The sequence below is a fragment of the Corvus brachyrhynchos genome, unplaced genomic scaffold, assembly GCF_000691975.1.
Source record: "Corvus brachyrhynchos isolate BGI_N302 unplaced genomic scaffold, ASM69197v1 scaffold229, whole genome shotgun sequence".
NCBI lineage: Eukaryota > Metazoa > Chordata > Aves > Passeriformes > Corvidae > Corvus > Corvus brachyrhynchos.
In genome coordinates this window covers 5,338,183-5,365,343 of record NW_008240042.1, presented here as the reverse complement: position 1 = coordinate 5,365,343, position 27,161 = coordinate 5,338,183, and the positions used below count along the sequence as shown (strand labels likewise).

Sequence of the window (27,161 nt, the reverse complement as noted above, 5' to 3'; positions counted from 1 at the left end):
AAAAAAAAAAAAAAAAAAAAAAAAAAAAAAAAAAAAAAAAAAAAAAAAAAAAAAAAAAAAAAAAAAAAAAAAAAAAAAAAAAAAAAAAAAAAAAAAAAAAAAAAAAAAAAAAAAAAAAAAAAGAAAAAAAGTAAGAGATATGCATACTGAAGTATAAAGGTTGCCTCGTAATTTCTAGGTGTGGTATTCTCCAATGAGTTGCACACACAGAAGCAATCGCAAAAGCAATAGCCCAAATTACTGAACAAGAAGTATTTACAGTTCCCTAAAGCAAATGTCTGTGTTGTAATAACCAATAGCCTGCTTTTCCACATTTTACCATGTTAATGAAGTCTGTTGCACATTAATCAAGAGTCGAACCTCTTTGATCTTTGGAGAGGAAAATAAAAAGAAAGAGAGATTCAATTATTGCACTCATTTTCTGCACAGATACTTTTGTTATTACTTATATTCTGCTAACAGAGGTCACCATCTCACCCAAAGCCTAGTTACAAAAGGTCCTGGGCATTCTCACAGCAAAACACAGCTTTCTTCCTCCTTCCCCTTTCCTCACTCATATAATCCAATCAACAAAGAATGGCAGGAAAACACTCCTCTGTAGAGAGAGGGGCTGGGGATTTCCATGTGTGCCCTTCAACTCTGAAATCAAGCTTCAGCCAGTAAGTGGACCATCTCCAGCCAACTTTGATAACCAGTCATACATACTCAACATCTCCTTAAGCCCTGCAGAAGCAGCCCTTCAGAACTGCACCCAGTCCAATCTCTAAGGAAAATACCTCTCAAACACAAGCTGGAAGACTGCAACTTTTTTTGATCTCCTTCCTAATGAGGAGCATCGTATCACTACACACAACAGTGACTTCAAATCTGAAAGGGCCACTGCGTTACAGATGAGAGTCAACACTTCTCCTACAAAGGAAACATTTTATACAAGAAGCTCTGGATGGATAAAATATTTATATAATACAGATCACACACACTCTCTTCCCTTCTGAAGTGAAACAAAGGCCAGATATTTCCAGCTGAAACTACAAGAGGGATCTTAACTAAACAGAACATTTAAACCTGGATGGAATTTCACCAGGGGCTTCCAGCTGAGGCCCCCACTCTCACTTCACAACTTCGCATCATCACAACATATATGGTAACCAGCTCTTCTCCAAAGTAACTAGCACCTTAACTCTTGCAAAAGGTATTTTTAAAGGCCAAACGCATGCTTTTTGCAAAAGAAAAGCAAGTTTTGCAAAAGAAAATCTTACTCCAGTAAGCATGTATGCTTTTTTAATGGGTACTATCAAGTTTTCAAACAGTAAAATACTTGGATGAGTGAAAGGCTAAAATTAATTAATTCCTTGAGTGCTTTCTAGCAGAAATTAATCGTGAGGACGATCAGGACTAACGTGCTTTTTAGGAGAATTGTCTTGGGTGCTGAGTAAGGAATGTGAGATACTTGTCCTCTTTTCATGCCTCATAGCTGAGGATCAGTAGCAACCACCTAAAGAGAAAATACGCCTGTTCTGAAATTTGCCTATATAGGATGTGCCTGCCTCTGTAAGCCTCAAACACATTTCTTAATGACCCATTACATAGTAACAACCACTGAGAGGTCCATAGGAAAACTGACAGCAGACTTTACCACAGAAGGTTATCTTAAGTCCCAGAAAATGATGCGGTGTCATGTAAAGAATGGGGAGGAGGAAACCCCAAGTTTAACCCTGAAAATTCTTCAATGCCTTTTTCCCCCCAAATAAACTTGGGGGGAAACTTGGGAGTCCTGCTTGACTCCCTCTGAAATCATGGGATTTTAATTTATCTTTCAGCTAAACTACTGCTTGACTAGAGTGACTGCATTCAATAACAATGCTCTCATTTGTAGTCTGTCCAACTGAAGCAAAAACTTCTATAACATTTTACATTTTAAAGTATGCATTGAATTCAGAATAATCAAAAAATGATTGTAAACATTCAGCTCTGTCACAGGTATCTGGCAAAATCAAATACCATCAAATACAGTCAGACTGGCTGTATCACTAGTAACTCTGCAATGAGCTTAGTTACCCAGCTTCCACTATTTATAAGGAAACAGCAAATAACCTCATTTCCATATACCTGAGTATAACAGCTGTAAAATTTCCAGTAACACCTTTACTTGTGGTATGCAAGTCCACTTCTGATTTTGGTCTTAATGCCTTGCTTCCTCCTAGATGAAAAGTGAGATGTCTCAGTAGTCAGGGAGTAACATTTAATTGCAGGAGTCACATTCAATTCCAAAGAAGAAATTAAGCACCTCTGGCAAGTAGAAGGCAAGATAATTAATCTGATGCATGGGCCTGTCTCTTGTGATATTTTGCAGGGGATTCTGTAAATACCAAAATGTAGCTATGTTTGAAAGGTAACATGAATTTGGGGGGGAAGAGGGAGAATTCTGGCAACTCCTGAAATGTTCCCTGTGAAAGAAAGACCCCATTTCTCATGCCTCTGCAGGAGAAGGTTTCAAAAGCACTTCTGCTCTAATGCTAGCTCATCTGAGGTCACTGGCAAAATGTTGCTGATGGCTGAAGGAAGATGTACAATCAAGAGAGAGCTTTTGAAAACATTGCCCTAAGCCTAGTAAGCAGCAAGTAAAACCTTTGTTATTTAAGGTCATAGCTGGAAGTGAAACTGCAATAAAGTACTTCATTTGATTATGTGAAAGGCAATTCACTGTAAACAACAAACAACAACTCTTTACTACATCTTTACTTTGACTTATTTTACTGTAAGTGGACTAAGCACTGTGGTTTATAAAACAAGGGGATAAATGACAGAGAGACATCAACCCTAAATATTTTGCTAAAGAAATCACTCTTCTGTTCATTTTGTTCTCCCTATAAGGGAGATTCACGAGGGTAAAGCAGAAACACTGGGCTTCAAAAGTAACCAAAATTGGCAAATTGTGCAGAAAGATAGATAGTGTCATTGTTTAGCACTTGGCACCAGTGTGGATCTGAGCAAGCAAGAACACAGATTGCCTGTGATGGGAAAATCTATCAAATATAGGAGAGCCAACTGACGGCTAAAAATCTAACATTAAGATCCTTTCATTCATTGCTTACCTTACATTTACATCAGTTTCATTCCCAAAGCAAAGGGACCCCAAAGAGGCAGTGTCTGAATTGAAAGAGAACTGTATTTCAGCTAAGAGCAAGATCATAACCTTCTGTTGATCCAAACTTACCATCAAGGAAAAAGCTCAATATCTGAAATTAATTTTCCCCAAAGTAACGTTTTTCCATTTGAGCTTTGCCCATACTGTTACAGAAATATGGAGGCAAGACTTAAATGTGTTTTCTGACAGCAAGAAGGGGTAATTTGCTCCCTGGCATCAGTGTCCCATCTGACCACACAATCCAACACTGCCTTTGCCCAAAGCTCCCTCGCAGTGCAAACACAGCCAGTACAGTTCAGCAGTGCATCATACACAAGCCCACAGAGCGAGGTCCCAGCCAGGGCTGTCTCATTATGGAAGAAAACAGAAACAGCATTCCTAAATTGGATGCGATCACCAGGAACAATTTAGCATCAAATGCTTCAGAATCTGCATGTAAAAAGCCAAAGCACTGCATGCCAGTACATTTCAGGCTGTAGATAGCCTTAGGGTGAGAGAGCAGGAGAGTCCAAACGGGACAGTTTGCCATCAGAAACTTACCAGAGTTCATGCATTGTTTCTTCCTGCTGTGGGGCTCAGATTGGCAGAGTGAAGGGGGGGAGGGGGAGGGTCAGATGACCCAAACAAGCACCTTGTCACAGCTTCAGTGACAGCTAGAGGGAAAAAGCAATGTTTGGCAAAGAGCTCCACTAATGTCAGAGGCTGAGTCTTCACCACTGAGGGTCTTGTTGAGTGCCACAGTCACATACTGACAGCACGAAACTAAAATGCCTTTCCATGTTAATCAGGTTGGGAAACTTCTAGGAGTTTCTCCCCCTCCTACAACTGCCCTTCTTTTTAAAAAACTCCAGTATTGAGACTAACACAGTCCCCTCCAAACACAAGAAAATCGGGTGGTTTCACAAGCCTGAGGTCTTTACAATACACATCACTTGAAGAGGAAGGAGTTAATGAACTCAGAGACAAGGAAATCATGCCGGGTTACCCAGCGGCAGAACTGAATTTCACTCTGAGGCACCAGAGATCCCTGACTCACATGACTGGGTATATCAGGACTGCTCAACCAACATGCACATATCAAGGGAAATCCTGACAAAGTTACCTTTCTCTCCTCCTTGAGAATTAAAATTATGTAAGCGCTCCCTTCAGAACACAAAAAAACCAGATTTGCTCTTACCCCAGCACTTCTGATCCAAATGACCTTTTTCTGAATTTTACAATTGCCTGAAAATAGTTATCAATTTCCATATTTTTTTAAATTAGTTTTTCCTATTACCCAGTTAGAAATTACTTTTTTTGATAATGTTTCAATCCATGGAACCTCATTTTAAGAGACTAAGGTGCTCTTAACAGAAGATTTCAGTTGTGTTGGAACATTCTGGCTGATATACGATTTTGATTAAGAAAGTCAATTTGCTGGAGAAAATAGTATCCCTGCATTTTCTTTCCCCTTCTCAAAACTGCCAGTAACTTAAAGCAATTTTTCCTCTACTCACAGGAGAAGGTATGTGCAATGTGATCACTCAGATCACTGCTGCATAAAATGGCCAGGCCACTAGGCAGCCTTCTATGAGCTGAGAGGAGAACCAGGAGTAACCACCACTCTGCTGATAATGAAGGCTGCTGCTGGAAAGCTCTCCATGTCCCTGATTCCCCCATCATTTCTGCTCTGCTTCCCTCAGCAAAAGGGCAAGGCTCTTCTCCCCCATCCTCCTGCACTGCAAAATCCACACACATTTTCACGTCAACTTTTGCCTGCTACTAAATGTACTTCAGCCTGCATATGCTCCTCCTTTTAAATATCCAGAATCTCCATCCCATGGGGCTCAGCCCCAAACCCACTGAGACCTTTCCCTCAGAAACACTGCCATGAGTTCAAGCCTTTCATTACTGTCAGTAAAGGCAAGACTGAGAGGAGCTAATAAGTCGAGAAGAGCTGAGGACAGAGACCTCCCTAGAATTCCCTTTATAATTAATTAGAAGATAGCCACAATTAAACCAGAACAGCTAGTCAGACAGTGGGGCTGCTCCCTGGTGGCAAACTCACAGGTACCAGCAGTAAGGATGAATGCAATATCCTCTTTGGTCCACCCCACCAACTTCAGCATTCCTGGTGCCTTCGGCAGTGAAGAGAATCAAGAAGTGGAGCATGTGCCAGCACTGCCATCCTCCAGTGCCACACAGTTAGTTCAAGCACCTTCCTCTGCAAGGCTCTCTTGCATTTCAGCTCCCTCTACATAGTTTCCTACCTGCCTTAGAACACATTCACCAGCATTTAGCTTTCAGACAAGTGAGGTGCCAGACTGGAGTGTTCTTCCACTGATCTTTCTCTGACCTAGTCTGGGCCTTGCTATTCTCATCCACAAATGATTGGTAATAGAGAGGTAGCATCAGAGTCTTCCCTACCACACATGGCACCACTGGCCAAGCAAACACTAGAGCTACAAAGCTCATGTCAGGAATAATTGGGAGTAAAGCTCATGTCAGGAATAATTGGGAGTAAAGCTCAGGCTTGCCTTTCAAAAAAAAAAAAAAAAAAGAAAGAAAGAAAGAAAGAAAGAAAGAAAAAGGAGTGAATCCTGAAACGGTTAGCATAGTATAGTACTTTTGATCCATAGGACTTCCTTGTGCCTTCCTCTCCACAGCATTACACTACCTATCCTTGCAAAAACAGCCAGCACCTTTGATTCATTTTAAAATACTAATCTTCCAGTCAGCAGCAGGGTTTTATCCAGTTTAACTGAAAATGTCAGGCAGGCAGGTTCACCCTACCTAATGAAATCACTGTCACGTACATAGTGTTTCAGAGAATACCTGCAGTCCACACTTAAGACTAAACCAGGACTTAGTGTTCCTCATAGTCCTTCAGCGTCTCTACATTTTCTCACTGTAATTTGAATCAGCAAAGTTCTTGTGAAATGCAGCAAGCCCCAACCCTTAAAACGCATTCCTTTATCTCCTTAACCATAGACTGTCTAAAAAGGCTTTCCCATATTAAGAAAAGGGACAAAGAGGAATGCTCAGGAACACCACCACACGGTTATCAGAGGCAGGACAGAAATAATTGCAGGGATAACCAGCAAAGCTGGAGCTCATCTTCACAAAGCCAATAATTGTGTCCGTAAGGCCAGCAATTTCAAAGGCAGCCTGCATGAAAATCACTATGAAATGAAAACATGAAACTTGTGTCTCTGTGGTGTAAAGCAAAGCTATGCTGTACCCACAGTGAGAAAATTAAATCAATACTGTTCAGGGGCAATATTGGGAAGCCACTAACCGAACGAGCAGCAACGTGAACCTATTGATTCTGTACAGTTATACTTCCACACTCCTTTTCTTCACCTTCTGAAACATTTCCATCACCTTGCATAATATAAAACTGGAGACTGAAACTCCTAATTAATACTTCCCAAAAACCTGAAGTCAAAAATCAGACAATTACAATGACCCCTGGCAGCATTAAATGTTTGTCAAAACACAATAAGAACAAAAAAAATTTTTTTTGGTTATTCTGCTTCTTTTAAATTATCAGGCTGAACACTTAGATACGACAACCTCAGGCAACTCAGCAAGGCTACCTGGATGGGTTTGTGACATGCACTGCCTGACTGAAAACTGCTCCTGCTGAGCACACAGGAACCCAGACAAAGCACATCACTAAGTCAGGGCAAAACCAGGCAAAATGAATGCCTGGGCTTATTTTAATGTGCATCCAGACAGATAAGCCTGTCAACCACTGGAGACTCACATGTCCCTGGTTCTCCTTTGCAGCCAGGTGAAAGACTTCTGGGGACACACTTACCTTCCTCTCCCTCCCCCCACTGCTCCCCTGGTCTCAGGGTGAAAACCGGGGCAGGATTAGAAAAGAACTGGGGGATAAACACATTGGTAAAACAATAAATACCAGCTAGACAGCTCAGAGGGTCAGGAGATGTTTAGGAAGATTACAAGTTCAAAGACCACAGCAGCAGCAAGTACTGACAGATACAGTGCACTGTTCCTTCTGAAAAGTATATGCAAGTTGCACACATAAGTTGTACATAGATACAGTTTTTCATATAAAACTTTAAATTTTAACTTATTTTTTTTTTAAAGTCCTGGAACATGAAAGCACCTTACTACTGCTTTCCTATGGCAGAATGCATCCCCCCAGAGTGCTGACGAGGAGACCTGGCGTCAGAGGCCTCCAGAGGGATTTCCTTAGCAAGTTAGAGATTCAGGGCTTTTGGCAGAAGCAGCAGGGGTAGCAAGAGGCTGCACAGGAACCCCACCAGCTTCCCAGTAGCACCTCAAGGGAAGCCCTGAGTGGTCAGTGAGGCCACTTCCTGGCCTTGCTCCCTCCCCTTCTGGTGGAGGGCAGTAGCACCTCTGGACACCAGGACCTTCTCTTTGGGGCTGCGCACCATCCCCAGGTGGTGTGGGTCCTACCTCACAGCCTCCACCAGCAGGGTCCCTTGCCCCTGCAACCACTCCTGATCCCAGGGCTTTCCTTTGATGACCCTCAAGAAGCCGTTCTCCTCCCCCCACACACCTTGCAGCTCAGCCCCCATGGTGACCCTAGTGCTAAGGCTCTCAGAGACCCAGCAGCGGAGACACAGATCCCTAATGCTGGTTTCAGACCCCAGTCCAGGGCCTATTAGCTTGACCAAGAGCCCATTAAATTGCTAAGGCAGATTTTAGGCCATGCAGACAGGAACAATGGTTTGCAGAAGATTCTTTATCTGGGACTGAATGCCTTGAAGCCATCACGGAGCACCAAAGTGCCCCAGCAGGCCAAAAGCTGTGGGGAGAACATGGCTGCTGTCCTTCAGCAAGTGAAGAGGTCAGACTGCATTTAAATAGTCAAGCAGCACCTACAGAGGTACTCTAGCAACAACACAGCCTTAGCAAAAGGTGGCTCAAGGTCTACAGAGCTTCCCCCTCTCCTCCAGAATAATCAGATTTTAAACATACCCTTCAGAGAAATGGTCCAGTCATTAACAGTAACTGTTTCTTATGCGCATCAGTAAAAGATGTAGTGCTACAGAGACTAAATGGGACTTACAGAAAAGAAGCCATAAATCTTTGTCAGCCTCTCAGAAATGAACACTTAATACAACTAGCTTGGAGTACTTCACTTCTCACTCAGCCGAGGTACCAATTATGGCACCACTATGATATATTTTAATCACTGTTGTGTTAATAGCTCCCACGATTTATTTTATCCCCTCTCTGCACTAATGACCTGTGCTCAAAGTCTCATGATTCAAACACTTCCCCCTTCCAGCTGAATAAAGCAATCTTTTGGTTTTCGACCTGTGATACTGCTGACCTACTCAAAGACACATGAAAGGACTTCAGACACTTGGACCTACAGAAAGTTTGGGTCAAAGTACAGTTACAATGCAGCTAGCAGTCATTTGTTTCCCTTTTCTTGCCCATAATTCTAATAATGCGTTCCCTCGCTTTGCCTCCACCCCACCCCCAGAGGTTTAATTTCCTTATCAGCATTTCAATCCATTCTTTTCATGTTGTAAAAGTCAGTGTAAAACCAACACACTGCTTAGGGCCACAAATAGAGAGCTGCCCACTAAGTCTCCCTCACCACCCCTTGAGTTACTAGTTGGGACTAATTTAACAAGCAGTTTTACAATCTCAAAGGGGGACACACATTCCATGGTAGCAAGAAGCCTCCTCGCTTCGACAAAACTTGGCTCACCACAACAGAGATATCCTGCAACCCTACATCCTGGGTGTGACACAAACACATCACTTGGATAACTCTCCCAAAGCAAGGGGATCAGCCACAGTGTGCAAAGTGATTTCGGTAGCCTGGGTTCCTCCAGACAGGATTGAGAGTCACCCAGCAGTGTTAAAGAGAGTAAATCAAAACATCTTGAAGAAATTTCCCCTGTCCTACCTAAGCCAGGTAACGTGCTGCCACAAGAGGGTGATGAAGCCAATTCACAAAAGCAGCAGATGTTTATATCCCAGTCCCTAATCCTCGGGAGCTCACAAAATCCTTCTGACCAGGTTCTGCTGGAACCATTTATCAGACAATCTGACAATCTCTTTGCTGCTCAGGATCTAAGGAAATAAGAGAAGAAAGTCACACACACAGCTCTCACATTTGTTTCAACAGCAAGTCAGTAACATGGAAGGCAAATGGATTCTAACTAGTTTTTCACCATCATCTCCTGAGAAACTTATGACAGAAGTCATCCAAGCAAGAGCATATCAGAGACAACTTCTCTTCTACATTAATGACTAAAAATAAACAAACAAGCTTATTTTTCGCTTCTCCCTCAATTTCTATCCCATTGCCTACCTACATTCTTTCTTAATTAGTTTTAGATTTTTTTTTAAAAACATCTTTCCTGCTATCTATCAAGAATATATGAATTTAAAGCAAAAGCAACTTTCAAAACTTTTTTCTTCATGAAGATGCAGTGGGTTCAAGGCACAGCAAATCCCATATCAGTCTTTGGAACACCTGGCTAATGCTTCAAGGAAAATTCCTTTATAAATACCCCAGTGCCCCCTCTGCATGAGAGCAGGTCTCTTGACAGTGTCATGGTTTAATCCCAGACAACAACCGAGCCCCACACGGCTGCTCATTCATTTCCTTCCAAGTGGGAAGGGGGAGATAATTGGAAGGGTAAAAGTGAGAAAACTCATGGGTTGAGATAAAGTCACTTTAATAGGCAAAACAAAAGCTGTGTACATAAGCAAAGCAAAACAAGGAATTTATTCACTGCTTCCCATGGGTGGGCAACTGCTCAGCCATACCCAGGTAAGTAGGGCTCCATCATGTACAATGGTTACTTGGGAAGACAAACACTATATCACTCTAAAAGTGTCTCTCCCTTCCTTCTTCCCCCAGCTCTGTATGCTGAGCGTGATGCCATATGGGATGAAATATCCCTTGGGTCAATTGGGGTCAGCTGTGCTGGCTGTGTCCCCTCCCAGCTCCTTGTGCACCCTCAGCCTCCTCATTGGCAGGGTGAGGTGAGAGGCAGTAGAGGCCTTGGTGCTGTGCAAGTGCTGCTCAGCAGTGACCAAATTACCCCTGAATTAACCACACTGTCTCCAGCACAAACCCATACCAGCTACTGTGAAGAAAACTAACTTTACCCCAGTCAAAACCAGCACACATACCTAAAAGACCCTAATTGTCCTCCACAAGTGGCAAAATCTCCCTCAGAACCAGTGTTATCTTTCACAGAGCATTTGACACTGCTGTGACAGCAGGTACCTCCTGGACTCTGAAGCCCTGCAGAGCTTTGATCATGAAGCACCACCATATTCTACATGAACAGGGGCCAATTTCAGGGCTGGATCATGGCAGTGGCTGACTAGGGAATGGTCCCATGAAACACAGCAACACATTTCAATGGGGGATTTCCTTTTTACTCTGTGCCTACAAACTCTGTGCCATATGGAGAGAGCTGGCAAAAGGGAGAGGACAGATGTCTGGAGACATTATAGTTACTATGTTAACTGAGTGCGAGTTTATTCATCAAAAGGTGATCACCCTTTGTTCTGGTAAGAATTTAACTTTCTTTGCAGCTTTGAGAGGTTGACAGCTAATCACTATTACACAGTTCTCAAAAAGTACCAGGTGATTTCCAGCCTGATTAAAAGACCTGAAATACCAAACATTAAGCAAAACCTACAAGAACAGAACTACTAAGAGGTTACAGCAGCAGCAAAGGAGATGAATGGAAGCCCTCTCAGCAGCTACGCAGGCTCTGTGCATGTCTGCACACTCAGGTGGAACACTGGACCAAGCTGGATGTTACAGCGGTGCACAGCTGTATGAGCAAAAAAGTGCTGATACACCAAGAGAAGCTTCTTTTTCTGCATTCACACAAAGGGGAACTTTGGAGCACTTGAACAGGCACCACAAAAACACACTCCTTCTCTTTAAAACAGGGATTTGCATTTTGCGTATGCTATAATAAGAAAACAAAAAACCCACCAGAGAAACTATTTACTTCCCAACAGTGTTTCACAGAAACAGAGCTCCCATGAGATGTCCTTTGATTCAACCTGGAGTTCATTTCCTGTGGACTAGGAAGAGCATTAAATGACCATGTGGTTCTTGGAAATAAGAGAACAAAGTCATTTAAAAAATCCTTTCCAACATTAAATCTGCTTCTGGAGTTTCCATCCTGTAAGCAACACTTCCTGTGAAGGAGTAGCCATTGGCAGTACAAATCTGCAGTCTCACAAGCTGAAGATGAAAGTTCAAGTGAGAATTCAGCTCAGAGATGGGCACAAAGCCCAAAACTTATCACACTGTTTGGAGGCACACAGAGAGGAAAAATGAAGTCAGCTTCACCCAACATGAAGCTGAGGGGAAGCTACCCCAGCATCATCTTCACCTGAGCACCCGATGGACTGCAACAGTGAAATCATAGGCATTTGGTCTCTGGGAGGAAGAAGTCAACTATCCCTTTTCCCTGGGAAGGTAGGTTCCACATAGAACTTTGCAACACTACTTAACAACAGAGAAATCTCAGAAAATAGATGATAGAGTAGGTCGGCAAAAGGGGAGGGGAGCTGGTAGCATTTCCCTCAGATTGCCTACCAACACACCTACAATTGAGACATGCTGAGTTGATGGGACAAGGCCAGCTGTATGGTGTTCAACAAGAACAAGTGCCAAGTACTGCACTGGAGTCACAATAACCCATTGCACCACTACAGGCTTAGGGAGAGAAGCTGGACAGCTGCCCAGTGGAAAAGGACCCGCAGTGTGCTGGTCTACAGCAGCTGAACATGAGCCAGCTGTGCCCAGGGGGCCAAGAAGGCCAATGGCACCTGGCCTGCATCAGCGATAGTGTGGCCAGCAGGGTCAGGGCAGTGACTGTCCCCTGTACTGGGCACTGGTGAGGCCCCACCTCAAATCCTGAGTTCAGTTCTGGGTCCCTCACTACACTGAAGTTCTGGAGCATTTCCAGAGAAGGGCAGCAAAGCTGATGAAGGATCTAGAGGGTAAGTCCTACAAGGAGCAGCTGAGAGAGCTGGCTGTTTAGCCTGGGGAAAAGGAGACTGAGGAGAGACCTTACTACTCTCTACAACTTCCTGAAAGGAGGTTGTCACCAGCTGGGGGTTGGTCTCTCCTCCCAGGTAAGAAATGATAGGATGATAGGAAATGGCCTCAAGTTGCATCAGGGGAAGTTTTAGACTGGATATTTGGAAAAATTTCTTCACTGAAATGGCTGTCAAGCATTAGAACAGACTGCCCAGGGAAGTGGAGGAGCCACTGTTCCTTGAGGTATTTAAAAAGAGCTGTAGATGTGGCTCTTCAGGACATGGTTTAGTGGGGGACTTGAAGTGCTACGCTTATGGCTGAACTCCATGTTACATGTATTTTCCAGCCTAACTGATTCCATGACAAAGAGGCTTCTCTTCAGCACAGGACACCTATCCACTACTTTCCCCCAGCTGCTGTTAAAGGGTTATCAACTTTTACCCAGTCCATGGCTGTAGAAGACAGTGCAACAAAAAGGCTGCCTCTGCAGAAACAGTCTTCATTAAGTCAGACAGGTAGGAGGATGCCAAAACCAGATATGTCAGACAGGTAGGAAGATGTACACACACACAAAAAAGACAAAAATATGGAAGAGTCATTCTTTATGTAAGTACCAATGTGTCTTGGCACTTAGTACAATGTAGAAATGATTGCTCCCCTCCTTGGAAGAGTTTATCATTTACAACAGAAGGGGAAAAAAAACTTTAAACCATGTTCAGGGAAATGAGAGCTGTACAGTTTAAAAGATAAAAAAATATCATTTGCCAGTCTATCATCTATTTCTTCTGGCACTTGATGAAATCTCACCTGCCTGCCTGTTTTGTTTGGGTTTTTCTACCAAAATTCAGGTCAGTCACTGCCCCTCATTCACAGTGCCACAGCCACTCTGAAAATACACATCAAAGCATCAGCTGAAAAAGTAAGCTGCCAGACACCCCTGCAATGCAGGTCAGGCACACAAATGTTTTTCTTTTTTTCTTTGCCTGTGTAAAAGACCATGCTTATTCACCCCAGAACACAAGTCCCAGCCACCTGCAAGGTGGCAGAGAGAGAGATCAACCAAAAGCTGCCATCCCATGGTGTCACCAGAGCTGCTCCCAGCACAGAGGTGGGGGACAACAGGTCACCTCCTGCAGGAGCTCCCTTCAACAGGTGAGGATGGCCAACAACACTGGCACACACACCCTGCTCTCCCCTTCCCCACTGCCAGCCCACACAGCCCAAAGCACACCTGATCTTCCCAAGGCCCTTCACACAAGAGGGTTGTTAAATAGCTGATTCTCTGAAGGAAAGAACTTGGGAGCAAAACAGAGACTATGATAATGAACTAACTGTTCACAAGGGCTTTATCTCTGCAGGGGAGAGATTTGTTGGTTTTAAACTCTCAGCCAGTAGATGATGAAACACCTCTCCCCGGGGTTTGCTGACTGACAGTAAACAGTGTCCATGTACGCCTCCATCTTTTCTTTTTTTTAAGCTCCTCTTATTTTAACACAGGTTTAATGGAAGCTAACACAGACTGCACTTAATGCAGAAACAACAGAGTAACAAATGCAAGACCAAACTTCATGACTTTTCTTGTCTGCTGCAATGCCTCCACTCACCTGTTTATAATATATGCACAGAGAAGCATGAACACGGGACAGGAACAAAAAAAAACTGCAATATCAGAAGGCAGGTTCCAAGAGCTGGAACCTCTATGCTTGACACTGAGCCAAAATAAAAAATTAGAAAATAAAAGTAGAGCAAATGCTGCCCATGTTACCTTGATTCTCTGTGCTTTCCCCATAGTGCTATCATCCCCTAATGCACTTGAATTGCTTCTGTTTTGCAGACCGTTGCTCTCTAATATTATTGTTCCTTGCCTGAAAAATTGAGATTTTTTTTTTTTTTTTAGGGAGAAAAAATACACTGCCCTCTCTTAAGGACTAACTGGATTATTTTTTTATCTTTAAGTTTTTCCATGTGTGGAGAAGGCAAGATGCCTCCCCTTACCAGAACGCTGATTTTTGGGTTTTTTTGTTCACTTCATAGATCAGAGACAAAATCTGAAGCTGCAATTCACATACAGTAATGGAACTGAAGGAGCTGAGATTTCAAGGAAGATACCAAATATGGAGAGTTTCACAGTGAACCTGCTGGAAAAGGCAATTCTGAAAAGTGGCTTTCAGCAGCTTGTGCTACCAGTAGACACTGCTCTCATATGGAAAGACACAACACCTTTACCCCAGTCACCATCCTTTCAGGAGCACAGGATGAAGAAAGACTCTGAGCTTCTGCAACAAAGCTGGAAGAATCCTTTGCTTGTTTAAGAAGCCGCTCATTAAACTGTGCTCAAGGCCAAAACAGCCAGTAGACCCAACTACCACAAAACTGTCTTAGACAGACAAGGATTTAGCCTTAGCAGACATTCTTTCACCATTTTCAAGTGCTGTGTTATGGCCTCATCCAAACTGCACTCAGCCACAACAGAGAAGTACTCATGGATATTAATAAATGGGGAACTGATGCCTAGCTGCAAACACAAAACATTATCTTGGATATCATATGTTTCCTTAATTAGAATAATAAATGCTAACATAAAAAGTCCTATTTGCGGAGACCAAATTGCGTCTACTATGATTGAAGGAAAACTCTGGAAATCAGGCCGAAACAGAAATGGCCTGCAAGCAGAAGAGCAACGCTGCCTGTGACAGCAAATTACTCATAAACACAGCAGTAGAACTTCACCTGTCCCAAATACCCTGTTCTGAAACAAGGTAACTTTTATCATGTTCCTTGGTGAATCTGTTCACACACCTAATTCCACGATAAGCAGGACATCATTTGTTCCCGTGTGAGATCTCTCTCAACCTGTTCCTGCAGGACAACAGCAAATGTGTGCCACAAACCATGGTGTACCACCACAGGTTGTCACAGTAATCTGTCCATGAATGAGGCATCTGTCTAGCTGCAGGTACAGCCTCTGTCAGAAAGCACACTTTAAAGCTCTGAATCAAGAACTGCCATCAGCAAAGGTGGTGTAAATCATAAACCTAATCCTAATCCCCTTCCCTGCAACTCTTTTTCTTTCCCTAGCTTATTTTGGTTACCTGAAAGAGAAGCAGACAGCTCTTCTGTATCTGGCCATCAGCCAGCTGCAGTCTATGTATATTACTAGTAACAAAAGTGCTTTATAAAAATATTATCATTTCACAAAGATAAAAAACCCCACAGATCTAAGTAACAGCCATACAACTTTACTCTTTGTAAACAAAAGCCAAAACCACAAACCTAGAAACAAACAGCATAATATCACATTTCAAAGTCACTTGGGAGAGAAGACGATGAATATTCAAAGCAGGCACATGCTGCTGCCCTATGTCTTGTGCATCCAAAAGGTTTACCTTTTGCTGCAAGTAACCACAGGACCAAAAGCAGCCCTGAGCAACCAGTGGACGAAGCACCTTCAATACAGCACTGAAGTTTCAACACCAAAGATGAGGGGAGAAAAAAACAACCAACGAACCGCAAAGAAACATGCAATCAACCAACCACGAAACCTTCAGAAAAGACAAGATTATTTTTAGAATGTACAAGAGATGTAAGAGCCAGAGAAGCAAGACCCTAGCACTGCCCATCCTCAGACATGCTGCTGGCACAAGGAGTGTTGGAAGCCTAATGCTAATGGAAGAAGAGGGAAAGGATTCCTTGGCAAGGTGTAAAAATTAGAACAACATATTCTTGAGTACAAGAAAGGGTAGGAATAACAGCAATGCTTATGGACTACCTAAAAACCAGGCTACAGGGATCCAGAGAGAAGCAGCTTGGAAAATAAAAGAATTGTGATATGCTAGAGGCTAGAATGAATAAACTAGTCTCTCACAGCTGTAAAAACCAGTAATAGCCAAATCCAAAGTGCCAGGCAAATAATTCTCTATCAATTACATATTATAAAACCAGGCACCAAGGCACACAATGGTTTTGAAGGTGGAAACACAGAAAAAGTTAAGGGACTGACAGCAGACAACAGAGGAAATCAGTGGCTATCAACTGATCCACTATATCACAGCTCCTCTTACTCCACAGACGCCTTGCTTTGAGCTTATTCCTTGTTCAGATTACTTTCCAATATTTCTGCTCCATTTTTAAGCCCCTCACAACACACACACACTGCCAAGAGCCTATCGATTTCAACAAAATGGTATGTAGAGCAGGAGGGGAAGGTCAGTGCTGCCAGAGCCTCAGCTTTGGGAACCTTCCAGGTGGAAGCACAACTACACCAGGTTTCTTCCTGCTTGTGCCAGTCAGGTTGTTAAGAACCCTGTGTTTGTACCATGTTATAAGGCTCCTCTGAGAGGGGGAAAGACAGGTCAACAGGATCGTTTAATGCGGACTCAACAGCTACAGAAGAGAGCAACCCTGCTGGAAATGGGCCATTGTTGGGAGCGAGTTACGGTCACCATTATTTCAGTCCCCAGAGAGCTCGGCAGGCCAGAATACAAATTGAAAGATTATAAATAGCACCAAGCAAGGGGTTTTGTTACCATGTCTGAGGCAGCACTGTGCTGACCTGCATTTAGGTTTCACCACAAATCTGAAATTTGGCTCAAGCCCCCAAGAAAAGTTCAGGGAAGTGTCAGCACCACCCCAATGATGGCTGTGACTTGGGATAATCTGCTTGCCTTTCTCTCACAGTGCCAGCAGAGTATTTACAACTTCAACTTGAAGCCAGATGTAAACGGATGGTTTTGTACAGTCTTAAGTCCTGACGTTCACAGAAAGCATTCAGAGAAGCAAATCAGAGCTCTCCAAGGGAAGAGAGAGGGCACAAAATCCCAAATCCATACGCACGTTCAAGCTTCAAGCTTGCTTTCTCCAAGGTAAGCTTCACATCCAATTGAAGTGCTTGACATATCCCACCAAAAGTAGAGCTTTCTTCCTACCCTGCTCAGTGATGAGAAGTTGCATAGAATGGGAGGGGCAAGGCAAGGAGCTGGAGTTTGGGAGCCTCTGTTCTGCTTACGCCTCTGCAACTCATCTGTGACATGTCCTTGTCCGACCTCCCTGACATACTTGTGCTAAAGCTTGTGTTTGGTTTAATGTCACTTTTACAAAGGAGAGCATGTTTTAGTTTACTTACAAGCCTCAAATTTACTTCCTGATCCTTCAGAAAAGTACTTGGAACCATCAAGAGAGACTTTGTTGACCATGACTGAAAGAACTTATTTCTGGTTTTGGGTTTTGCAGTCTCAAACCAAAATGTTTTCTCTGGAATAATTTTAGCTGAATGAAGATTTCAATCCTGGCTCTGAGCCCCACTGCCCTAGGCGATATAACATCAGGTAGCCAGAATCTTCAACCTCTAAGAGCTCACAAATTCCATATAAAACAGCTGATAGCAGGACACCAAATAAACACCAGTGACTAATCCTGACTTCACATGAGAGAGGTCATCAGAATAATGGATCATTTTCATGACTGGGCTCTTCACAGTCCTGACTCATTTCAACTATGACAAGCATCAGTATAGCAGCTTTGATTTCATGGTCATGAACCCACCAGTTTCCAGCAAGAGCAAGATGGCTAAAGCCTTATCAGTTTAAAGGTGAGACAAATGCTAAAAACAGACCTCTTAATGCAGTGCTTTCCAGATCGGAGTGGAAAGTTTCTGCTTTTGATATTCCCCTCCGGAGTTTTTTCAGAAGATCTGTGAGAAGTGACTGGTCTGAACAAAAGAATCCTTCACAATTATCTAGAAGCCTTTAGAAAAGGCTGATGTTAAATGTCACATTTTATGCTGCTATCTTGCAGGCCTCAAGGAAGAACAGAGCTTATGTCAGAGTCGGTATTTGTTTTTCCTTCTGCAGAGATGCACACTTCAGTGGGAAAGCTTCTCCCAGAAAAATACATTTCTTAGGCAAGATAGCAATATGAAAAGCAGAATGTTTTGAAGATCCCTCTCCCCCTTTTAATTACAGAGTTTCAATATATCACTTGGGGTAATAAACCAGATTATTCCACCAATATTCAAGCTGATCTGGGTTTAGCACTCAATAGCTCTCCCCAAAACCCACAGGATTCAGAAAATCAAGTTGCTGAATGCAAGCAAAGGCTGCAGAATCTGGCTCAAAGTGAATCTGTAGAAACAGCAGCATCCCATCTCTACAGAAATCATTTGATGGTAACACCACCATCACCGCTGGCCATTTTGAGCAGGACAATCTCTGCTTAATGACACCGATGCTCTGGGGGTCATCTTTACTGAGCAAGGATTCAAAACCACCCAATTCTCTGGTGCTGCCACCTCTCCTTCCCCAGCACCTCCAAGGAGTCAGCGTTACTGCACACAGCTGGCTCTGTACCTGCCCTCTCCTACTGCTGCCTTCCCACCTAAGCTGCTGACGTCTGTCTAACCTTGCCGACAGGACCCGTGACTAATCTACTGGTTTGCAAACACAACCAGACTTGCAGCTCTTCCCACAGGCATTTACCAGCATATTTTAGGAAATGGCTTGCACAGATGGCAGCAGGTTGCTGGAAAACCGTTTAATCCTCCTCCATGCGCTTTGTAGACAGCATTCTTCTTAGAGCTGGCAGCACTGCCTTGATCTGTTGTACCAAACTACAGATGTATCAGCCTTGGTATTATTAGACAGTGGCAGTTTGCTCCAAGGGGGGAAAAAAACCCCCAAACCAAAAACCCTACAACAAACCATTGGCAAGACACTTTTACTAAGCATTGGTCAGTATGAGCATGCGACTCCCAGCAGCAATACCAGAAAAGCCCCGGGATGAGCAGAGCTGGGATTACACCACAGTGGCAAGGGTTGGTCTGCAGTGATTCCTTCCAGACACACTTCCACAGACAGCAAGGAACACAAAGGATGCTGGAGGAACAGTCATCATATGGCTGCAGCCCATGGCTGCTCCTGCAGCAAACTGTTGCTCATCTAGGGACAAGCCCCAATCTGCCATCCCCCCAGCTGGCTTGCGGACAAGGTAAGACTCCTCTGCTCCCCAAACCACCCAACAGCCACATGAAGGCCATCAGCTGGACATCTGTGAGGGACTGGACCCCACCCTGCAGTAGGAGCATGCGCAGATTTCCAAAGCCCAATTATTTTCCTTGGCTCAGACAACATGCCACAACATGGCTTGTAATATTTTCCCTCCCTAGGGATGTGTCTCAGCACTTCAAACCAGCAGGAGCTAATAGCAAAATATTGATACCCATTCAAAACTATACTGCAGCTCTTTTTCCCCTGGAGATTCACTATCACTGTCCAAATATATGAAATGCCCCAAAACCAAACAACAAAAACATCTCCCTCCAAGGAGGACATTCACCTGCAAAGCATCCTTCAACATCCTAAATTCAGAGACACAGAGTAAGTGTTGGAGATATTTCAAATACACTTAACCCTTTTTTTAAAAGCATAGCCTGCTCAACACTGCAAAAAACACATTTCTTTCAAGAGGCTCCTCAAGTCATCTGTCTGAGATGCTACACTTGGGCCAATCCACCCACAGCAGTCTGCCATGAAAAGATGAGAGGATCAGAAAGCAACAGCATAAGGAAGCAGTTATGACAGATTAAAATGTCATGGCACAACCCCTGGACATGTCTTAATTCCCATCTGGAAACAGCAAATTTAATTTTTTTTTTTCAATTTAACCAAGCAGCCTTCCTGCCCTAAAAAGTCAGAGGGCCCAGCAGAGACGACGACATGCACTGGGCACTCAGATGACACACCCTCTAGATAGAGAAGTGCCTGTGTATGAGAGCACATCTGGCTGAGCTTCCTAGCTATGGACTGCAGCCAAAAAAAGTTTTGCAAATTTCAGTGCAGTTACAGAAAAAAAAATTTCTAACAAAGAGAAGAGGGGTAAATGGAGCAAAGGTTACATTAAAAGTGTTGTGTTAGAAGACAGGCTTTTGTCTCCAGTCAGACCTGTCCTATTCATTACTCATGTCTGGTGGAGCATCCAGTGATGGCAGAGGATTTAGGATAGGGCCCATATATTGGAGTGATTTTGTCAGCTTTTAAAGTGAAAAAAAAATGCACATAACTTGTTTCAATTTCTAGGCTTTAAATAAGATAAACCCCATACTTCCAAAAATGCAGGAGCCTCAAGGCACAGACATATTTCTGTCAGAAGTGCAACTATCACATGTCTGCATACCTGCAGGATGCTTAATCAACCTGACTCAAGTGCCAGAAATTGTGACAAGGGAGCCTTGTCCCACCGCAGCTTCACTGCTATTCCTGCCATGATAGACTTGATGAAAAGTAGGTCTCACACTGCAATTGTAATTACCATTTACAGTACTAGTATGTTTGTACTTCGCAGACTTTAAATATGCTTTAAGCTGACACAGAATAAATCTTCCTAACTAATCCCACCTTTAAAGGTGTTTAAGTGATGGAGAAGCCTCATTTTCGATTATTTTTAGTGGAGCTACCAGTCCTGACAGGCATGCAGCCACAAACTGAAGGTGTGAGGGGCTTTGTCTCCTCTGAAGGCAAAGACATCAGATTCCCTGCTGAAGTGCCTGCAGCCACTGCCATTTTCTGCTCAGAGCTCACCTTCATGTGCTGGTCCAAGGGCTACAATGCCCCCAGGACAGAGCTGGCAACCCCAGCCACTGCCACCAAAGAGATAAAAAGAGAGATCTTCTTTATAACCCATACAACAAACTCACAAAAATTCATGTTAAAAAAAGAGAGGAAATTAAAAAACTCAGGCTGGTTCCTAGATTACCTAGGCAGCAACCAGGAAGCTGCTTCAGGTACCTTAGTGATACATCATTGGGAGCTAATTATCTTCTGCAATTTCCTGCCTTCTTAGTGTTAAAAAGCATTCCACTTTGGGCTAAGAATGTGACATCGTACTGGAGATGTCAATCTCCATGCTGTATAGTCAGTGGTGACAGATTTTATAGTACCACCTCGTACCCCTGCTCACACACAGTGCCTCAGGCTCAGCTCTCCTGCAGCACCACTTATTTTTTAATAGAAGATTCTTGCATTTTTTTTGTCAGTATTTGATGCACAGTCAGGTCACAAAGATTAATCTGATAATTTGATTTTCATGATTGCTTATCTCCTTATAAGCAGCTTTTTCCTCCACCTTTCACAATAGCAGTTATTTCCCAGCCCTGCCCTTAATTCATCACATCAAATTTGATCTCTTTTGTCAAACGCTGACAAGTTGAGAGTAAAGTCAGAAATGAGCACTGCCTTGCTGCACATCAGCTAAGCTTAGGGACAGCAGAGATGGAGAACTGACAGTCTGTCTTGAAATTAGCTCCACAGTCAGCCCATGGCCACAGGAAGACATCTCAAGCTACACAGAGAGAAGCCCACATTAGCTGGTTGTCCTGACTCCCTTCTCGTGGCACTGGTGAAAGGGTGATGAGAAGAAACAAATGCAACCACCTGCTCTCTAAAAAGAGAAAGTCCTCTTCTTTGTCTTTCCACCTCCCTGCTTCAGAGCCTAAAGGGATGCTGCTTCCAATACCACCTCGCTGTGCCGTGCCTTCGAAGTGCCACTGAACCCTCGCTCCAGTGACAAAAGAAGAAATTGCCAGCAGGGATTATAGCGCAGACAGCAGTGGCCACAAACAACCTAATTTTCCCCAGAGGCAGGCTGTGTACGCTTTTTGTTGTTCAGAGCCATCTGCAAGGAACTGGATATTTGCAAATAAAAGGAGATTAGGACAAGACGTTAATCCAGCATCTGCTGCTCATTCATGCTGTCCCCTGAAAGAGAGCCCAGATACAACATCTTTAAGTCATAACACTCAGTTCTGAGCTGCTGGTAAATAAAATAAAATAAATAAATAAAAAAAAAAGATAGAAATTAATAGACACACTAAGTTGTGGTATTACTTTTCACACCAACTAAGCCCTAGGATGGCAGAAACACGTGGAGCTGTTAAGGAAACAAAGTGAGATTCCCTTTGAGGAAGAGCAGCTTTCCCATGGCTGTGCCCACCCAAGCAGAGAAGACATAGTATGTGCAGGACCAGGGTGGAAGCAGAAATGGCAACAGCTTGTCCAGAAACCCTTGTTCTTAGAGAGGCCTCATTTCTTGAGGCCTACCAAAACAGCACAACAGTGCTACTGTTCCCAGAGTTGGATGGCAAAGACTCCTGCTACCCTTGGGAATCATTTCCACTATTGGAAGGGTGCAGCAGAAAATGGCATCCACAGCCTTTACAAAAAGCTCTGCTCTGTGCACTACTACACAAGAGAGCAAGGGCATCAACCCAGCAAGCTCACTGCTACTTTTTGTTTTCTTCATATTCACAGTAACTATGAGGCTGTCAGTGCTGCTTTTCTGAAAGAGAAAAAGAAAAAGACAAAAAATAATTTAAGCTTGGGGGAAAACATCCAGTTTAGAAACACAGATGAAAAGCATTTCATCTCTGCATATTGTCTGTTTTTCTACCAGCAGCCACTTTTCACAGAGGATTTTGCCTAACAGAACTGATAACCACTCACCGCCGCTCAGATTTTGGGTTTGATACCTTTCAGATGTAGCTGGCGCATTTGGCGTTCAAAGGCATCGCACACGTGGCACCACCTGCATCCTATGCCTTGGGAATCCAGAGCACATTTCACATTACAAACACTGACTGTCTACCACTGCCATCTGATGCTTTCTGTTCAGCTTTTTTTTCAGCTTAATTTCATTTACTTTAAGATGGAAAAGAGATGGTTCATTAGAGGCACTCCCACAACCTACTTAAAAGCACTGATGAGCTGACAGACATTTTCACAGGTTCAGGTTTCATCGCTTTACCTCAAGTTGCAGCTTTTTTGCAGATAGCAACAAGCCAGCCCAGTAGGAGCTGCCTTACAATGCCTACCCCACCACCCTATCCCTACCCACAGCACCTCTGCAACCTGGAGTATTTCTACCTTACTAGTGCAGGAGCATCCTGTGCTCAGCAAACCAAACCTTCCTGCCACCAGCATTCATTTCAGTTACATCTGGGGGGGAAAAAAAAAAATCTATTTCATTTTCAAGTGAAAAATTCAGGTCAATTTTCAGACAAGAGACCGGGACAGTTAGGAAAGACACTCAGGCAGTACCCTCAGAGGAAACACTCCTTAGTAATTTCTGGAAGAGACTTGAAGGGGGGATTTTAAGAATATGAGTTTCAAACACGTGGATGAGCTGATAGTTGGTGTTAGTCAGTCCCACCACTGCACACCAATTAGGGGAAGGGCACAGAGACAGCCTAATGGGGTGGCCAGCTGGTGACACACAGTGGGGAGACACACCTGATAGTCATGGGAGCAGCTTGGGAGCAGGAGGTAACTTACTTCAGCCTCGTATGGACGCCTCCTCCGAGATGACTACTAAGTGAGTTGGCTGCAATTCCTGGAAGAACTGCCCTCCATGACAAACAACCATTTCCCACCTCCTTCTTCCAGTGCTGTGAAACCAGCCTAAGCATCACTCCCCACCCAAGCAACCTTTCGGATCCAAGTGGCATTAAAGCCACCCTTGTGTTGTCATGCCATTAGTTTAAATCAGTGTTACAGCCAGCTCCCCGATCAATGAAATGCAGAAACATGACTGCAGGAAGGAATTAGCAGCTATAATCCCATGATTACATAAATCCCTTTGGTCAATCAGTTATTAATGGCTGTTATATTTATTGGGGTTTATAGCAGACCTACAAACCTGAGCCATTAGAAGTAGACACCAAAAAGGACACTGTAAAAAAGCTGTTTGATTACTGACTCCTCACAGCAAGTACTGACAGAATACAAATTTGGCTCGCTCTCCCTCCTGTTAGTGAGCCTGCTAATGAGCTTGCCAATTAAGAGCCAATCTGAAGACCTTGGAGGGGAAGCTGTCAAGAACATGAACTCCCCATGCCTCTGAGGAGCAGCTGCAGAACTTGTGTCAAGGGCCACCTTCAGTGCTTCTTGCTGACGCCACCCACTAATGCCTTTATCTCCCACAACTCATCCCCCTCACCCAGGAAATACAAACACTCGTCACACACACATATTATGGCTTCTAAGGCATGGACATTGAAAACAAACACATGCTGAAGAGTAAAAATCCCTCCCCAGTTCCTGATCATTGCAGAGGTTTTACTGGGTTAAACGCTAGAACTACTGTGAAAGTACAAAAGGTTTAAAATAATAATAGTAATGAGAAGGGTCACTAATTACATATCATAATGTCTAATTATTTTGGGATGCATTTTGTATTTTTGCACATGTGCATTTCTATTTAAAGAATCAAGGACAGCTTAAGCAAGAGAATTTGGGCTCCTAGCTCCCTTTGGATATTTCTATGCATGTTCTTCCCCTCATAAGCAATGAGCTTAATACAGTTAGTGAAAGGAAAGGCAAAAGCATAAATCCTACACCAGTCCAAAATCTCTGGAAACAAAACTTTATAACTTTCAGTGGCAGGGACATATATGATCCACTTCAGTCACAGCAAAACCATGGCACAATGGGACAGGGTGCAAGCATACGAGAGGGCTGCAAGCATCACACATTTGTCAAATCTTTATCTCCAGTACACCCCTTTGACTACCTTGGTCTGTCTTTTAAGCAATCTCATTTCAGATCCACTCAATGCTCATTACTTCGTACTTTTCTTCCTGTCCAGCCTTGAGAAGGTAACTAACAGTGGCATTTCCAACAGAGAGCTGCGACCAACACAGTTCCCCCCTGAAGTAACCCCCAGTGACTGCTCATAGAAGTCAAATTTTATTGCAACATTCATGTTCAAGGGACTGTCAGGAAGCAAACAGGAGCAGGACTCCTGGCCCAGGTTTTCTTCTGGATTTTTCTGTCCCCCATTTAATTCATCACACCACACGATGAGTAACCCTCTGGAAGTAACCTTTAGCAGAAAGCTCTGTTACCGAAATAAAGAAATGCCATAGTTTCTCTGAAACGGTATCATTCTGCTGAAACTAATTATGAGAAAGCTGGTGCTTAATGAAAGTTTGCTTTAATATGACTTATACTATTCATAAGTTTGCTTTGGACAGCATCCAGGTTTTTTAAATAAAATATTAGCAGTCTGTTAGCCTATCAAACAAACCTAAGCATGTCAAGTTAGTATTTTAATAGTGTTTTTTCTTCTCCTCCCAGCCTAGGTTTGGCTTCCTAATTGCCTTGCTGCTTTAAAGTCAGTAAACTCAAAAGTCTGAGAAGAAGATGTCACACTTTAATGGTTTAGGAGTGCATGCTTTGTCTGAGTGATTGATGGATCAAATGTGTGCTGAGGAATGTTTTTCTTTCATCTTTTCTGCTTCTCACGAGGCTGAGATCTGGACTATCACTAAACTTCTTCGCTGCTAGCAACAACAATAAAATTCTCATTCATTATAAATGTAAAATCCACCCTGGCGTCCTGAAGGGCTGTTATTGAGCTGACATTACTGTGTGAGCACCGACCAAGGTGTACATGCGAATTTATCACCTAGGATGCAGCTGAATCCACGCACCAGGCATGCTGGGCTCTCTGGCTCATTACACTCCTTTCCTGGTTATTGCCAGCCCCAACCTGTTTGGTGAATGAGATATGGAAGAGCTGCACAGACACAGCAGCAAAAGGTCCTTCAGAAACACAGGTGATAAATAGGGTAACATTCACAGGTGACCGGCAAGGAAAGACCGAGGTGTTAATCGAGAGTTGTGCATCTGACAAAAGGCACAAATGTAGATGGAGAGCCCTTATTAAAGCAATATTAAATAATTTTCAGAGTGCTTCTCAACTGTAATTATTTATTTTCAGTCCTGCCTAATCGAGTGAAGGACTGCAACGTTTCTGATCTCAAGATGAGGGCTGAAAGGTAGAAAAGGCTTCCAAATAATGAGTGGGCTCTCCAAAGTGCTACACACATATTCACACACCTCTATCAAATCTTCTAGTGCAAGAACAGGTATTTCTGACTGCAGGCCCTGCCAGTGGGATGTGAAAGTCAGGCAGGTTCTCTAAAGCGCTGACATCACATTTATTGAAGGTTTTACATATACAGCTTAGTTAACAAATCCGCTGACGACGCACAAGCCGGAATAAAAGCCTGCTCCCTCTCCAGAGCAGGGTGGCTCTCCCAGATTAAAGGTGAGTAGAAAGGTATTGAAACTCCCTGAGGTCAGGTAAGGGGGCTGGAACAAATGTAGATACCATTAGAGCAAATCTGCCCAGAGTGTCCCAGAAAAAGAGGACTGCTAGAAATCTCTTGGGATGAGGAGTCCAATGCGCTCAAAGCATAAGCAGTCAGAGGGAGAATGGGGCAGGAGGGATCAAGAGCACTGCCAATATCCTCGGGCCTTGAAATAGTAGAGGATTTGTTAAATCCCAGGGAGCAGCCCTGGCTGTATTTGGCAAAGGAGGATAAAGCAAAGCCCTGGCAGCGCTGGCAAGTCTGGAGGGAGTGGTAGTCCCCTTCCTCTCCCCATATCTGGGGAACCAACTCAAGGTGACAAGCAGGGCTGAGTAGCCGGGTACCCCAACATTTTTGCGCTCTCTCAAGGAGCCACTGGCGTGCCCACAGCTGAGGCACCAGGGCTTTCAGCACGACCCAACTTGCACTTCAGTCCCTGCACAGTCTCTGTTTCTCATGCTGGTCAGGCATTTGTCTTCACTCCTCATCCCCACAGCTCCTTCAAAGTCCCTTGCAAACTTAAATGGGGCTGCTGGGTACTTCATTCAATAAAATCCTTCCTGCCCTGCCTCAAATGAACATCTTTTCATTGCAGTAGCTGTATCTCTTCTTCGTCTTCTTTTTTTTCTTTTTCTCCCCATACTATCCACACAAAATGAAAAAGGTGCCGTGCTTTATCCAGTCTCGTGCTGACTGCATTACATACCAGCAGCAAGGTGGACTCAACAGGCACCAGCTGTGATTTCTCCTCTGCTCTCTACACTTCTAACTTGCACCAACACTCTTGTGTATCTTTGCATTTTAGGCATACTTCTGAGACTGCTCATTTATCTAGAGATCATCCTCACCATAAT

General features: G+C 43.5%; 1 protein-coding gene across 23 annotated transcripts in view; it reads right to left on the bottom strand.

Moving 5' to 3' along the window:
- ADGRL3 (adhesion G protein-coupled receptor L3) overlaps positions 1–27,161 on the bottom strand; it is a 495,252-nt gene that overhangs the window by 326,772 nt on the left and 141,319 nt on the right. The window contains exon 3 of one of the 23 annotated variants that reach the window (XM_017744205.1): positions 9,048–9,214. The exons of the other annotated variants lie outside the window; for them this stretch is intronic. The gene's annotated coding sequence lies outside the window, so the exon portion shown is untranslated. The remainder of the gene's footprint in view (positions 1–9,047; positions 9,215–27,161) is intronic. 23 annotated transcript variants of the gene reach the window in all.